Source organism: Erpetoichthys calabaricus, chromosome 8, assembly GCF_900747795.2.
Source record: "Erpetoichthys calabaricus chromosome 8, fErpCal1.3, whole genome shotgun sequence".
Lineage (NCBI taxonomy): Eukaryota > Metazoa > Chordata > Cladistia > Polypteriformes > Polypteridae > Erpetoichthys > Erpetoichthys calabaricus.
The window spans coordinates 97181811-97196180 of record NC_041401.2 but is presented as its reverse complement, the minus strand read 5'-3'; the positions used below and the strand labels follow the sequence as shown (position 1 = coordinate 97196180).

Here is a 14370-nt window from a genome sequence, read left to right as displayed (position 1 = left end):
ATGGAGAGGACAGTGCAGAGTCAAAGGGCTTGCCCAAGGGCTAGTGGCACAAGGCAGACAGAAAGTTCACATACTTCAAAAAGAAACATTTTTTCTAGATAAGAAATTGTATTGGAAAATCAGAAAAAATTGATTATAACAACTAAGCTGCATTTGCTATAAAAATTTTAATTTAACTTTTTTCACAACAACACCATCTGCTGGGAGATCAAGGAATGCTAGACTCTATTGGGAAGAATCGCCAATGACAGATATGCAAACTGAATGCTTGCTCTGTGATCCAGTATAAGGTAGGCTGAAATGTACCTTTAGTAACTGGAAACAATCCCAGGTGCCATCACCTAATTAATGGATGCAACAGGAACTGGTTTTGCTACAAAATAATTCATTCCAGTCTTCTTGATCTTTCAGTTTTCCCTTTGAAATTCTCTATTTATTAACATCAACCATTTCATGTGGATATTGGAGCAGGACCAGAGTCAGAAGTGAGCACAAGCCTTTGTCAGCTGATGTATCAATTTGGCATAATACTAAAGTCTCACTCTAACTGAAGGAATGGATGGATTTGAATTGAAGGCTGGCATTGAACTCTCAGTTTCTGAATGTGTTTGACAGTCCCAAAAATTCCTAGGTGATATGCAAACATGATTGAAGAGCACACTAGCAACAATGCTTATCACTGGACCTCTCTGCCCATCTCATATAGCATTTCTTCATATTTGTAGTCTCACCTTCTAAAAGCAAGAGGTTTACTTACCTCGGCAGTGACATTCATGTCTCTGGTGACTCTTCCTAGTAGACAGAGTGAGAAAACATTGGGGGGTCATGAGGTCACTGGAAAGGGGTGTGTGGCGCTCCCGATATCTATGCAAAAGGATGATGGTCCAAGTCTTTAGAGTCCTGGTACTTCCTGTCTTGCTATATGGTTGTGAGAAATGGTTGCTATCCAGGTTCCTGAGACAAAGACTGGACTCCTTTGGAACTGTGTCTCTTCTGAGAATCCTTGGGTACCGCTGGTGTGACTTTGTGTCAAATGAGCGGTTGTTGACAGAGTCTCAAATGAGACATATTACCTGCATTGTGAGGGAGCATCAGTTACAGCACTACGACAATGTGGCACAATTCCCCGAAGGGTGATCCAGCTCGCAGGATCCTCGTTGTTGAGGTCTCAAGTGGCTGGACCAGGCCATCTGGCTGCGACAGATAGAAGGTTATTTCCGGTGTCTGCCTGGGTGGTTACCAACCAGGATCCTGAGCTGTTTCGTTGTGTAGCGGATGCGGTAACGTGCTGTACCAGTGCATGCTCCCCAACCTGACATAACCTTCTAAAAGCAGACTGCAATATGTTTTGGCCTTATATAGTTCTGGACAACACAGGATCCAAGTCTTTTTGAGATATTTAATCTGACACACTTTTTTCCATCATGGAAAAGTAGGAGATGTTACTTGACTTAATTTTTTTCTCCATGCTAACAGGTATCTGCTTTGAAAATTCAGAGGCTAACTGATTGTCCTCTGGCCTAAATGGTAAGCAAACATTCCAGGCGCTGCACTAAGCCTGCTTTTGAAACGTGTTATCATGGGAAAATGCCGCTGGAAAAGCTAAAGTCTGGTTACACATTTTTGGTTTTGGCATTTCCTGAGCTCAGAAGCGATGTGTGTCGCCACTGCCTCAGCTGTACTTTCACTTCAAGTCTCAACCCTTGAACTGCTCTTCAATAGTTTAGTAGCTACAGTATGATTATAATGAATTCAAGCTGTTGTGTATCACCATGGCCTGATTTGAGTGTTCAGATACCTCTGAGGATTGGCTGATGCAGGGATAAGCATGGCACAATTGATTTCAGGGTCTAGTATGGCAAGTGTCCATAGAAGTGGTCAACCTGTTTAGAGGTCTTCCTAGTCTCTGCACCCTCATTTGAGTTTATTTACTTACTTTGTTTGACACCATAAGTGACTTTATTCAGCAATGACTACACTGCACGAATATTGAAGAATACTTAAACATTTGGATATGGTTCTACATGCAAAGGTGCCAAAAGTAATGGATCCTCTGGGTTTTCTGTTTACCTGGAAAGTTGTTAAATGTAGCAGTGATGGACTGGTGTCCCCCTCCAGGCTCGGTTTCTGCCTTGTACCCAGGGCTTCCAGGACTCAGGCTTCTTGTAAACATGGTTGCTACAAAATGGATGGACTTACACAAGAGTTTACACTGGAATTTATGACTTGTTCTCTTTTGTCAAATGACCCTATCCTGAATTTGCATAATTTTCTACTGAATTTCTTCATTAGTGTAGGATAAGTTTGAAAATTTCACTTTTGGAAGCAGTTGAGACAAAGCATTTAGTTCATTTTTAATAAGTTATATACAGGAGGCATGGCAGCACTGTGTTTACATCTTTTGCTTCACAGCTCTAAAGTCCTGCATTCAAGCGCCTTGCTTGCAGGTTGTGTGTGTACAGAGTTTGCGTGTTCTGTTTGTGTCTTTGTGAAATTTTCCCTTGGTATCAGCAAACAAATGCAGATTGGTTGCTTTGGCAGGCCTAAACTGGTTTTGAATAAATGAATGTACTGTGACAGACTGACATCACATCCAGGGCTGCCTCCTGCCTTATGCATAATTTCTGAGAATGGCTAGTGTTCTGTTCCCATGAACTGGATTAAAGGGGTCAGACGATGGATGTATGGTTCATTTTTGTTAATCTCTGAACCAGATGGTAGCACATCGTCGACGCAGAAACCTGGGTTCACATCTCAGCCTTGTCATTATTTCTACTCTGAAGCTGTGCACTTGCATTTGATCGATGAGGGACTCTGAACTGGACCAATTTAAATTATATTGGATTAGTGTACCCTACCATACGCTGACATCCTCTCATTTTTGGATTATGAATGATTCTGCTGTGATAGACTTTGGCTCCTGTGACCCTGAAGTGGTTTAAATGGTTTCCTGACGAAAAAAAGGATGTTTTACATTTGTAAATCTTTGGCACGGTGGTTAGCATTGACTCGTCACAGCTTCTGGGTACAGGTTCAGATCTCAGCCTAGTCATTAATATCTGTATGGGTTACCTGTAGGTAGTCTGGATTCATCCCATGCTATGAAGATATGTGCTGAAAGATGATTGGTGACCCTGAACTGGCAAAATTTGAGTGAGTGTGGATAATTCTATTTTACAATTGTGTAGACTCCCATGCAGGGTTTATTCCACCCTTATGCAAAGTTCTGCTGTGATAGGGCCCATCCCCTTTGACCCTGAATTGGAAGAAACAAGTGTGGTAATGAATGGATCTTTTTATATTTTTAAATCTGTGGTACATTGGGTTAGCACTGTTGTCTCCAGGCTTCAGGCACCTGGGTTCAAATGGCACTCTGGTTTCTGTTTTCTACTGTTTGTCTATGTTCTCTCCGGATAGCTTGGTGTTCTTCCCATACCATGAAGATGTGCACATTAAGTTGATTTGTGATTCTAAATTGGTCTGTTGTGAGAGGATGTTCTTTATAACCGACAGATGTCCTGTCCTGGGTTGGTTTTTACCTTACGTATTCCACTGCCACTACTTTGGAATAACAAATTACAAATTGATACATGGATGAAAATCCATGCAAGCACTGAGAGCGTGGCTTCTGAGAAAAATACTATGTGAAAATAAATTGAATTGAACTGAACCGGAGGCAAGCAGAATGTAACACCCCATCAGTCAGAGGGCCATGAGGTCCACTATCAGTCGCATATCAGTTACCCAGACACAACCACACAGGGCCAACTACCTAACGGAGGAGCAGCCACAAATATACCACAGTAAAGCACTAAATGAGCTTTCCCATTTCTCAGTATTTTACTGGGAGCAGCCAAGAAACCTGCAGCATTTAAGCACCAAAGAGCATCTGCAGACTTTCCACATTTAGATGGACAGCTGAAATAACTCCGCAGTAACACAACCCACAAAATAGATTTGTGCCTTCCAGTAGCCAAGAAGAGGTACCCCACACTATTTAGACACCAAATGGACAACACTGAAGATGTCATTAACTGAAAGTCACACAATGGAGGCAGAACAGGTTGTCAGACCTGTGCACCTGATAATTATTTCTAGTTTCCCAGGGTGGGGGGGAGTGGGTGGATAAAATACATGCTACTTTTAGTTAGAAAGCTATTAAACCGGTTTCCTAAGGCACCAAAGAAGACTTTTTTGGAAAAGTCACAAAGATAAGAGAAAACTTACTTGGTGCAGCCTCAGCGTGGCAAGGACCTGCCCTGGCCTAGATCCAGGGTCCGACCTGCAAATCTGGGATCAGAAAGACGAGGTTGGAGTTTCTCAAGCAGCCCGGGGACAAGCCTGTGTTGTCTGAGGAAATCTGGTCGCTGCTTGTCAAACAGGTCACGTGACTCAGGTCTGTTCAGCTTGAAACATCCTGCTGCTCACAAAAGGAAGCTGTTTGTTAAGATTTTTAAAGGAACAGCACTAATTTTTCTATCCAGCTTTCTGAGTTGTTAAAACCCAAGCCAACAACAACAAAAAAAAACTGTCTAGTAAATTTGACTATGTATGAAAGATTTAAGATAATGTCAGAAGTGGGTAGATGACCAGTAGTAATCACAAGGTAGATGGCTGGAAATTAAATAAAAGTTAAGTGGACTGAGTGATCACTTGGTCTGTGCTTCCAGTCTGAGGCCATGAGAGATAGTGATAACCAAGTTAAAGACGCACAGCTATTAGGACACAGATATATATTGACCAAGCAGATGACATGGGGAGCAACCTAACAAAGCATAGACCAACTACAAGTTGATATATTAACACAGTGCTAATCAGAGTCTAGGAAGTAATGCAATGGTGGTAGTGGCAATATCTACAGGGTTCTATGACCAAGATTACCACAGGTAATAATTAAAACAGGCCATAAACAGCTTAAAATGTAGCAACTTACCAAACAATACCAGAGGCTACAAGATCAAATAAAACTGAAGCTGTTGGAGTTAATGACCTGCCCTATTAGCTTTTAATAATTCATAAAAACTGTTAATTAACTCAAATCAACCCAGCTCTAAAGTGGGGCAGCCACTAGGCATGTGGTTCAACATTCACCAGACACAGCACTGTGGATCCCATTGGAAAAATGACATAACAGCAGAGGCCGACAAAGGACTAACTGCCTTTTCTCCACTTTTCCGTAAACATAGGCCCGACCCTGGCAAGCTGATAATCATAATGACTTGTCCCTTGAGGAAAAGGGTTATCGGCCTATACTGTATTTACAATATGTACACTAGCAAGCCTGGAGTGAAACCAAGGAAAACAAGAAAAGGGATGGCAGAACACCTTAGCTATGTGACCATTAAGCTCAGCTGAGTGCAGAGTTGGCGGCTGATTCCAATTTGGGGTGTGCTAAACCCATGAAACTGTGGGCATTTAAACATTAATATAGCTGCTTTCCTACTGTAATCCAGACTTCTTACACTAGCAGTACACCAGAAGATAATCACTCTAGTAATCAGCAAAGAGGGGCGCAATGGCTTTATAACACTTATACATGGTACCAGAGGTCTTGATTGAGGCTTGCAATTCTTCAGGCAACATCCCTTTGTTGACTCTTTCATTTATTAAAGCTGTGCCCAACATACTGTATTTCAGAGGCTCTCAGTTGAGAAACTTCCACTTGAAACCAGAAGACTGTATATATCTCATGTATTAAATCAAACAAAAAAAAAAGTCTGAATTAGCACAGATTCAGAGTGTTCATGAGAAATGTAATGATTTATTTCATGAGTTATAAGCACATAATAAACATGCATAGTTGTGTCAAATGTTTGAAATGTTAAAACGTCTGCTTCGACTTGACTAAAGTCTATCTATCATTTCAGCATGGGAAAGGTGCTATGAGGGATGTTCAAAACGTTTCTGCACTTTTTCTTAACTCTATTTATTAAGAATTACAAAAACAAATTACATCACTTTTCTACAGGGTGGGCCACGGAAAAGTATCCAATAGTATGACAAGATGAATGAGCAAGTGGATTGTTTTTATTCACTTACCCACAAGTTACAACAGATGCTGAAAGTGGTCCCCATTCACGTCTATGCACCTTTGGGCACGTCGGAGCATATTGGCTGATCCTATTTGCAGCTCTTCAACAGTGATGCTGCGGATAGTGTTCGTGATATTTTCCTTGAGTTTATCCAGGGGATGTGGATTGTTGGCATGCACTTTCTGCTTTAAATTTCCCCACAGATAAAAATCGCATGTGGACAAGTCTGGGGAACGTGGTGGCCATAACCCCTTGCTCACAGTTTGCTCCTCTGTAGACAGTTCATGAACCAATGATTTGCGTGAGGCGTGGCATGTTGTCCCATCTTGTTGGAAAAAACAGTACATCTTCTCTTCTGGTGTTAGTTGGTCGTACAATTGTTCAAAGGTGCCCAGATAAGCCACAGTATTCACAGTTGATTCGAAGAAAATTGGGCCCACTATTCATGTTCCTGACACTGCGCAACAAAAGGCCAATTTTCTGGTCGTGAAGTGGCTATGGCTTCCTCGAAAGAGCGTGGCACTGGTATTGGAGGCAGGCTACTTTTCCATGGCCCACCCTGTACAAAGTCACCTTCCTTTGTGATGCAATTTTCCCAGTCACATGACACTCTAAGACACGACCAATTACTACTGCTTCCACCTTCACCGTTTCCAACAAAATATAAAAGTGTGGAAAATTATACAGTATATATATATATATAAATACAATGTATTATTTGTCATTTTTAACCCTTGAGGTGCACATAAGGCTAGATTTTTCAGAAAGGATCAAATTTTAAAAAAATCTCATATCCGTAATTACCAATCTTGAAATAGTCTAGAATGATACCCCACATGCTTACAGTTGAAATTTTCATTTTTAAACTTCTGGAAGTGGCTCATAGATAGTTAGGGCCACTGGTAATGACTCATATATCAACAATATTATTGTATTCATGATCAGTAACCTTAAAATAGCATAAAGCAACACTACACATGCCTAAATTACTGATCTCCATTTAGTCAAAGTTTTGCGAAAAGGAGTAATTTAAACACTTGTATACCATTAAGGGGTGCACCCTTGGGATTGGTTGATGTGGAAAAGTGCAACTTCAAGTCCTTCTAATCATTTCTGATGAAGACCCACAAGTTACTCTTTAGCATAAGAGTGTAATTTCCAGCAAAAAGGCCTCAATAATGAGGATTTTTCAAGTCTAGAGGGTCAAAAATAGGAAGAACCCCAAAAAAGCTCAATGTCATGATAACCAAACATCAAGACAAATTCAACGGGATATCATATGTGGATGTTTTCTTGTACTAGTGAGTCAGGAGGTGCCAGACAAAAAAAAACTTCAAAGCACTTGTAATTAATTCTTATGAACAAAAAAGGACTAAACATTTGGCATGTCTTTTTTATGTTTCGCAAATGGAAATCTTTCAACTTGCTATTCATACCGTAAGGCACCACAAATAATTATTTCCATAAGTATTTGGACAGTGATATAATTTCTATAATTTGAAATTGAAATAAAGTGATTTAAGTGTAGACTTGCAGTTTTAACTTAAGGCATTTAACAAAAACATTGTATGAGCCATTTAGAAAAGACAGCCACTTTTATACATTGTCCACGCATTTTCAGGAGCTCACAAGTAATTAGGCAAATTAACAAAATCATGAATATAACAATAATTTTCAATACTTGGTTTAAATTTTCTTTACTGTCAATGACTGCTTGAAGTCTGAAACCCATGGCCTTCTTCAAGTAATGGGTTTCCATTCTACTGATGCTTTGCCTTTACTGCAGCTGTCTTCAGTTGATGCTTGTTCGTTGGACTTTCTGCCTTCATTTTGTCTTCACCGAGTGAAATGCATGTCCAATTGGGTTGACGTCAGTTGATTGACTTAGTCATTGAAGAATATTCCACTTCTTCGCCTTGAAAAGCATTTGGTTTGCTGTCACAGTATGTTTTGGCTCATTGTCCACCTGTACTGTGAAGCATCGCCCTATTAGTTTTGCAGCATTTGTCTGAATCCAAGCAGACAGCATAGCCCTGTACACTTCCTTGAAAATCATCCTGCAACTTTTGTCAGCAGTCATATCAGCAATAAACACCAGTGACCAACTTACATTGGCAGTCACACATGCCTATGCCATAACACTTGCTCCACCATGTTTCACAGATGATGTGGTATTCATCAGATCATGAGCCGTTTCTTCTCTGCTCCATCCTTTTCTCTATCCATCATTCTGGCACACATTGATCTTAATTTCATTTGGAGAAAGAAAACGGTTCCAAAACTGAAATATTTTATTTGTATATTTTCTAGCAAAGTCTAATTTGTCTTTCCTATGCATGAGAATTGCCAGTGTTTTGCACCTTGTGGTAAACCCTCTGTATTTACTTTCATGAAGTCTTCTCTTGACTGTAGACTTTAGTAATGATAGGTCTATCTCCCAGAGAGTGTTCTTGGTTTGGCTAAATGTCGTGAATTGTTTTTTCTCACCAAAGAAAGGTTTCTGCAGTCATCTACCACAGATGTCTTCTGTGGTTGTGCAGACCTTCTGATGTTGCTAAGCTCACCAGTGTGTTCTTACTCTTGAAGAATGTGCCAGATGGTTGATTTGATCACTCCTGGTGTTTAAGCTACCTCAAGATGTGTTTACTTTGTTTTCTCTACCTGTTCTTACTGGCATGGACAGCAATTTGGACCTCATATTGAGAGTTCACAACAACAGCTTCCAAATGCAAATTCCATACTTGAAATCAATTACAGACCTTCTACCCTGCTTAATAGTTCATAAAACAATGAACTTTCAATTAATTGTCCAAATACTTTTTAGCGCCCCTGAAAATGTGGGAACTGTGTATAAAAATGGCTGTAAATCCTAAATGACTCATACTATATTTCTGATAAACCCCTTGAATTAATGCTGAAAGCCTACACTTCAATCATGTAATAACTTCTTCATTTCAAATCCATTGTGGTGGTGTGAAAAAAAAATTATGAAAAATGTGTCACTGTCTGAATATTTATGGACCTAACTGTGAATGCAGATCTTAACAGGATCACACAGGTTGTGAGAGAAGATCAGGGATAATACCCAAAACATAAATCAATAAGGTTTCTCCATTGTCTCATTCAGACATGTACCACAAGTGTTTTGCAATTAAATCCAGCTTCCAAATTGACATTGAAGAAGGTAAGCAGTGATGGTCAAAGTTGTTCAAATACAAAACAGGTACTAGTGTGACAATCACAAAAAAGAAGGAAATATCAACAGACTGACACTGGTACTGATAAAATTCAGCTTTGCATTTAAATTGTTCCTATTTTCTGCTTAGCTGAACAAATCAGAATAATACATTTAAGAACAAAAACTCTAAGCATTAAAATTAAAGAAGGATGCTATATATTTTTTGTGCACTGTGTGATTTACCATGCAGTGGCTCCATTCTGTGAGTTTTTGTGGTCTACCATTTTGTGATTGAGCTGTTGTTGCTTGTAGACACTTCCACTTTACAATAATAGCAATTACAGTTGACCAGAACAGATCTAGGAGAGCAGAAATTTCACATCCTGACTAATAACAGGAATGACTGATACAGCTTGTAGTGTGTGGCCGGGGCCCTCGCTGGGAGGACTGGGGGAGCAAGCATGACCAGAGTGTTACCTCCCATGGGACTCCAGATGGCAGCCCCCCTAGTTTGCATCAATGCCTCGGACTCCCACAAGGTTTCATGGGAGTTGGAGTTTGGTGCAGCCCTGTTGGGGTCTGTGGGAGCTACCAAGGGGTGCTGTAGCTGGAGCAGCTGAGCCCTTATGGGCAGCTTTTCATGTGGTGTCCCTTTTCCCCCAGTCTCCATTATCATCTGCAAGGCTGTATTTATAATGCTATGGGAGTCTCCACCTGTCTTATCAAACCTGCTCAGACTTCAGCACACCTGTCATCAATCACCTGTCCAGACCCCGCCCATCTCAAGGTTGACAATGACTCTTACACTGTCCCCTTCTTTAGCTCCTTTAGAGGGAAATATGAAGTCTTTGTAATGGGTGGGTAGGCATGTCTGACGTGTTCATCTTGTAGGGGTTACACTAGGTTGTGAAGAAGTATTCAGCGCGTTACAGGCAGTGCTATTGTTTGTAGTGTTAAGTCAATGGTGGGAAGTGACACTGAGGAAGTCTGGGATGTTTCCTCAGATTCCTGTACATGCTGATTATATGGTGCCAAGCAATCCTGGAACAGAAATATATTCCATCCTGGGAAAGGTAACTGCAACCCAGCAGACTCCTTTAGGACCTGGCAAAGGCCCACCCATGGACTGTCCAACTTAGGTGAACAGCCCTTCTTTCTTTTTGAGCTGTAGACCGACACAAACAATTACAAGCTAAAAAAGGATTCTCTCTAGCATGTAGGTCATAGTGTCTCTTTGGTGTTAGTAATTCTTCCTGAAATTGCTCACAAGAAAATTGATGCACTGTATCCAGTCTATCCTGTAGCTGCCTGGCATACTCCAGCCCTGGAAGCTCTACAATACTGTCCAGGGCCAATCCAAATACCAAGGCAGTGGGGGTCCTTGGCTCCCGCCCCAACATTAGCAAGGCCATAATGCAACTCGTAGACTCCTGAACCACTGAGTAACATGCCAAGTAACAACTGAATAGCAACTTCTCGCAACCATCCAAGAACAGTTTGGTGATGAACAATGCCTTTCCCAGTACGATGGAAAACCGTGCCATAAGGCAAAAGTGATAACTACCGTAAGTGGTTTAGGGAACAAAATATCCAAATTTTGGATCTATGGCCAGGAAACTCCCCAGACCTTAATCCCATTGAGAACTTGTGGTCAGTCCTCAAGAGGCGGGTGGACAAACAAAAACCCACACATTCTGACAAACTCCAAGCATTGATTATGCAAGAATGGGCTTCTGTCAGTCAGGATTTGGCCCAGAAGTTGATTGACAACATGCCAGGGAGAATTACAGAGGTCTTGAAAAAGAAGGGCCAACACTGCAAATATTGACTGTTTGCATAAACTTAAAGTAATTGTCAATAAAACCCTTTGAATCTTATGAAATTCTTGTAATTATACTTCAGTATACCATAAAAACAACTGACAAAAAGATCTAAAAAAATGAAGCAGCAAACGCTGTGAAAATTAAAATTTGTATCATTCTCAGAACTTTTGGCCACGAGTCGACTGTACATTAAAAAGACTCACACGTGTCACTGTTGCCATCTTTTTTGCCCCTTCGCAACAGTAATCAGAAACCAGACATTGTTTTCTCATTGTGCTGATGCTTCGCACTGCCACCTGGTGGAATGCTCCAGGTTTACATAAACCACGTGCACAAATATAAACGGTACACTGCTTGCATAGCAGCAGCGATTGCAAACGTACAAGTCATGTAGCGTTAAGTATATCCCAGCCCTAATTTCATGACCAGATGTACCAATTGTTCCCTCAGTTCCCATCCATTAGCTCCAGTGATAACAGTAAATTATCTTCTAGCAGAATTAAACTGTGCTATAAAAGCCGTGTAAGATGCCCCATAAAAATAACAGTCACTTCATTAAGCAGGTCATTCCATTCTTGCAGTGTTTCTACTCACCGCCCAGCGTTTTGCGTGGTGTCCCTTTTCCCCCAGTCTTCTTTATCATCTGCAAAGCTGTATTTATAATGCCATGGGAATCTACACCTGCCTTCTCAAGCCTTCTCAGATTTGAAGGTTATAACAAGAAAGTTTCAGGGGTTCCTGGAACGCAGAGCTCAGCACACCTGTGAATACCCTGACTCTAACCCTATATTATGTAGAAAAATCCAACATTATACCATACTAATTTGCTTTAATATGTTTCACACCAGTCACTTCATAACATAACACATTTGTAAACCATACCACAAAAGGTACAAGCCAGAAACCATTTTATCACAGACATGACTGCTTACTTTTTCCTTCCACATCCCAAAGACGTGTGTGTTAGGTTAGGTTGTGAGTGTGGCTGTATCATTTAGTGTGTTTTTCAATGGACTGGCGAAACATCTTGGTTCCTTCTTTGCACGCAGTTCTGACAGGGTAGGAAGATTTGAGAATGTTATCTTTTTTGATACATAACCCACTATAATGTATCATTACTTCTTACTGTGCTGTATTACAATTATTGTGGTATTATTTATGATATTCTTCTTTAACCAGTACACTTCACAGTCATCTTTTGAATCAATTAATGAAGTATAGATTATACAACACATTATAGTGTGTGGTTACTTCACTATATTATATGTTTTACAGTGCTCTGTGAAACACTCACAATTGTAAAGTACAGACAGACAAGTGCATGTTTATTCTTACTCATCTTATACTATTGTTACTTTTCGATACTCTGTCAGTTTTGGTCAATAAGTATAGAAAATACATCAGCATACCAAACTTATGTTGCTCTTTTTACACCATTACATTATACTGCAAAAGAAAATAGTATGTTGGTATCATGAACAAGATTACACGTCCAGGACACTGCCACCCTCAATGACAGTTTATAAAGTACACTTGTCTCAGCCATTTACCATCTAATTAAGCACACACTTTTGTGTCCCACCAGAGTAGCACAGTGCTCGTTGCAACCAAGTAGCGGAGGCAGATCTTACCTTAGAAAAAAGAGAACTCTTCAGATTTTGTACCCTGTTGGATTTCCATTCACATACACACAGATACATGGATACCACCGGCTCAGTTTTCAGAGAAGCACACACCCATTCCTCTGAGATAATGAAAAGCAAAGGAGAAGTGGCCTATACACTTGGCTTGTTTCCTCTCTCCACTGTCAACCTTTCGCCTTCTCTGCTGCCAGGAAACTAAGAGGTACCTGAGACCGCCAAAGTGAACAGAGAGCAAACAGCTGTGCTGTGTCCCGCCCACGGCCTCTTTTCCTTACTGATATTGACTTTGCTGTTACTGAGGTGTACTTAGTGCACACACCACCAAGTGCACATGAATGTGACCAACGGGGGCTGTCCTGCATTGATGCAGCTGCGACCCTCACAGACTCAGCCATGTTCGAAAAAGTGCCCAAGTGGGTTAGACTAGCTCTTAATAGAAACAACTCATAGCCACTTGCCCCTTGAACAAGCTATCATTCTATTCTATCCACATTGTACCAGTGTTCATAGTCACTAAAAAAAACTGATGCACGTCAGGACTATGTCTACTGTTGATATCTCTATGGTGTAAGGAGTCAACCCTACAAAGGTGTACGCCTGCTCCTTCTTTCTTAATTGTTTTTTGCAAGGGATTAGTAAACACTCAGTCTGTTCTACCAATAAAACTTGATTTGATTCGTTTCTCTCAACACCACATTAAAGTCATAATTAGACATAAGAACATCCCCCAGGAAACAAGATGACAAGCGCATTTCATTCAGCAGATAGACCATCAGCAGCAGTACCACTCACCTATGTTAGTAGCAAAACTGGCACACCTCCCACTTTCTCACTAGGCAGCTGCTGCTGGCTGCAGATAAAGGTTGGTGCGGCATTCCTTTTAGATGTCTCTTAGCAACTCCCAGAAGCGGCAGACTCTTGTTTGTGACGCTCTTTCTCCAATGGATATCGGACACGTGTGTGCAGTCTGCTAGGATTGCGCCCAAATGTACTTTCTGAGAGGGATGCTAGATCAGTTTTCCCTGACTAATCATCTGTTAAGAGCTTACGGCTGAATTGGTGAAAAGAGATGGGTTCAGTCCCATTCTAACTTGAATTTCTGTAAAGTTTAGAACTGATTAATATTTGATAGTGTCTTTCATGGCAGGCACTGTGCTAAATTACTCCTCAAAACATATAACAATGTTACACAATACAGTCATAAATATTTCTAATTATGGAAACGGGAAAGTATAAAGGCATAGTGGTGGCGTTACTGCCTCACAATGAGGGTTCATGTCCAGGATCCTTTCTGTGTAGAGTCTGCATGTTCTCCACGTGATCACATGGGCCTCCTCTGGGTGCTCCAGTTTGTTCCCACAGACCAAAGACATGCAGGTTAGGTGGGCTGGTAATGCTAATTTGGCCCCAGTGTATGTGTATGTGTGTGACTGTGTCTTCACACTGCATTAGACTGCCATCCTGTCCAGAGATCATTTATGCCTTGCACTCTGTGTTTGCTGGGGTAGGATTTGCCACAACCCTGGTTAGGATGTAGCTGGTTTGGAAGATGGATGGCTGGATTATGGACACAGTTTAAAATGCAGCAGACTATTAATCAATTATTTCTATGTTTTAATGATCTAGTGTTTCAATGATTTTATGAAGACTTATAAAGCATTGTCACAAAAGCAGACCACAGACATCAAAAGATT

General features: G+C 40.8%; 1 protein-coding gene across 1 annotated transcript in view; it reads right to left on the bottom strand.

Moving 5' to 3' along the window:
* Positions 1-12858, bottom strand: part of LOC114655850 (rab effector Noc2-like) — a 175021-nt gene extending 162163 nt beyond the window's left edge. The window contains exon 1 of the mRNA XM_051931247.1: positions 12665-12858. The gene's annotated coding sequence lies outside the window, so the exon portion shown is untranslated. The remainder of the gene's footprint in view (positions 1-12664) is intronic.
* Between the last annotated feature and the right edge of the window lie 1512 nt (positions 12859-14370).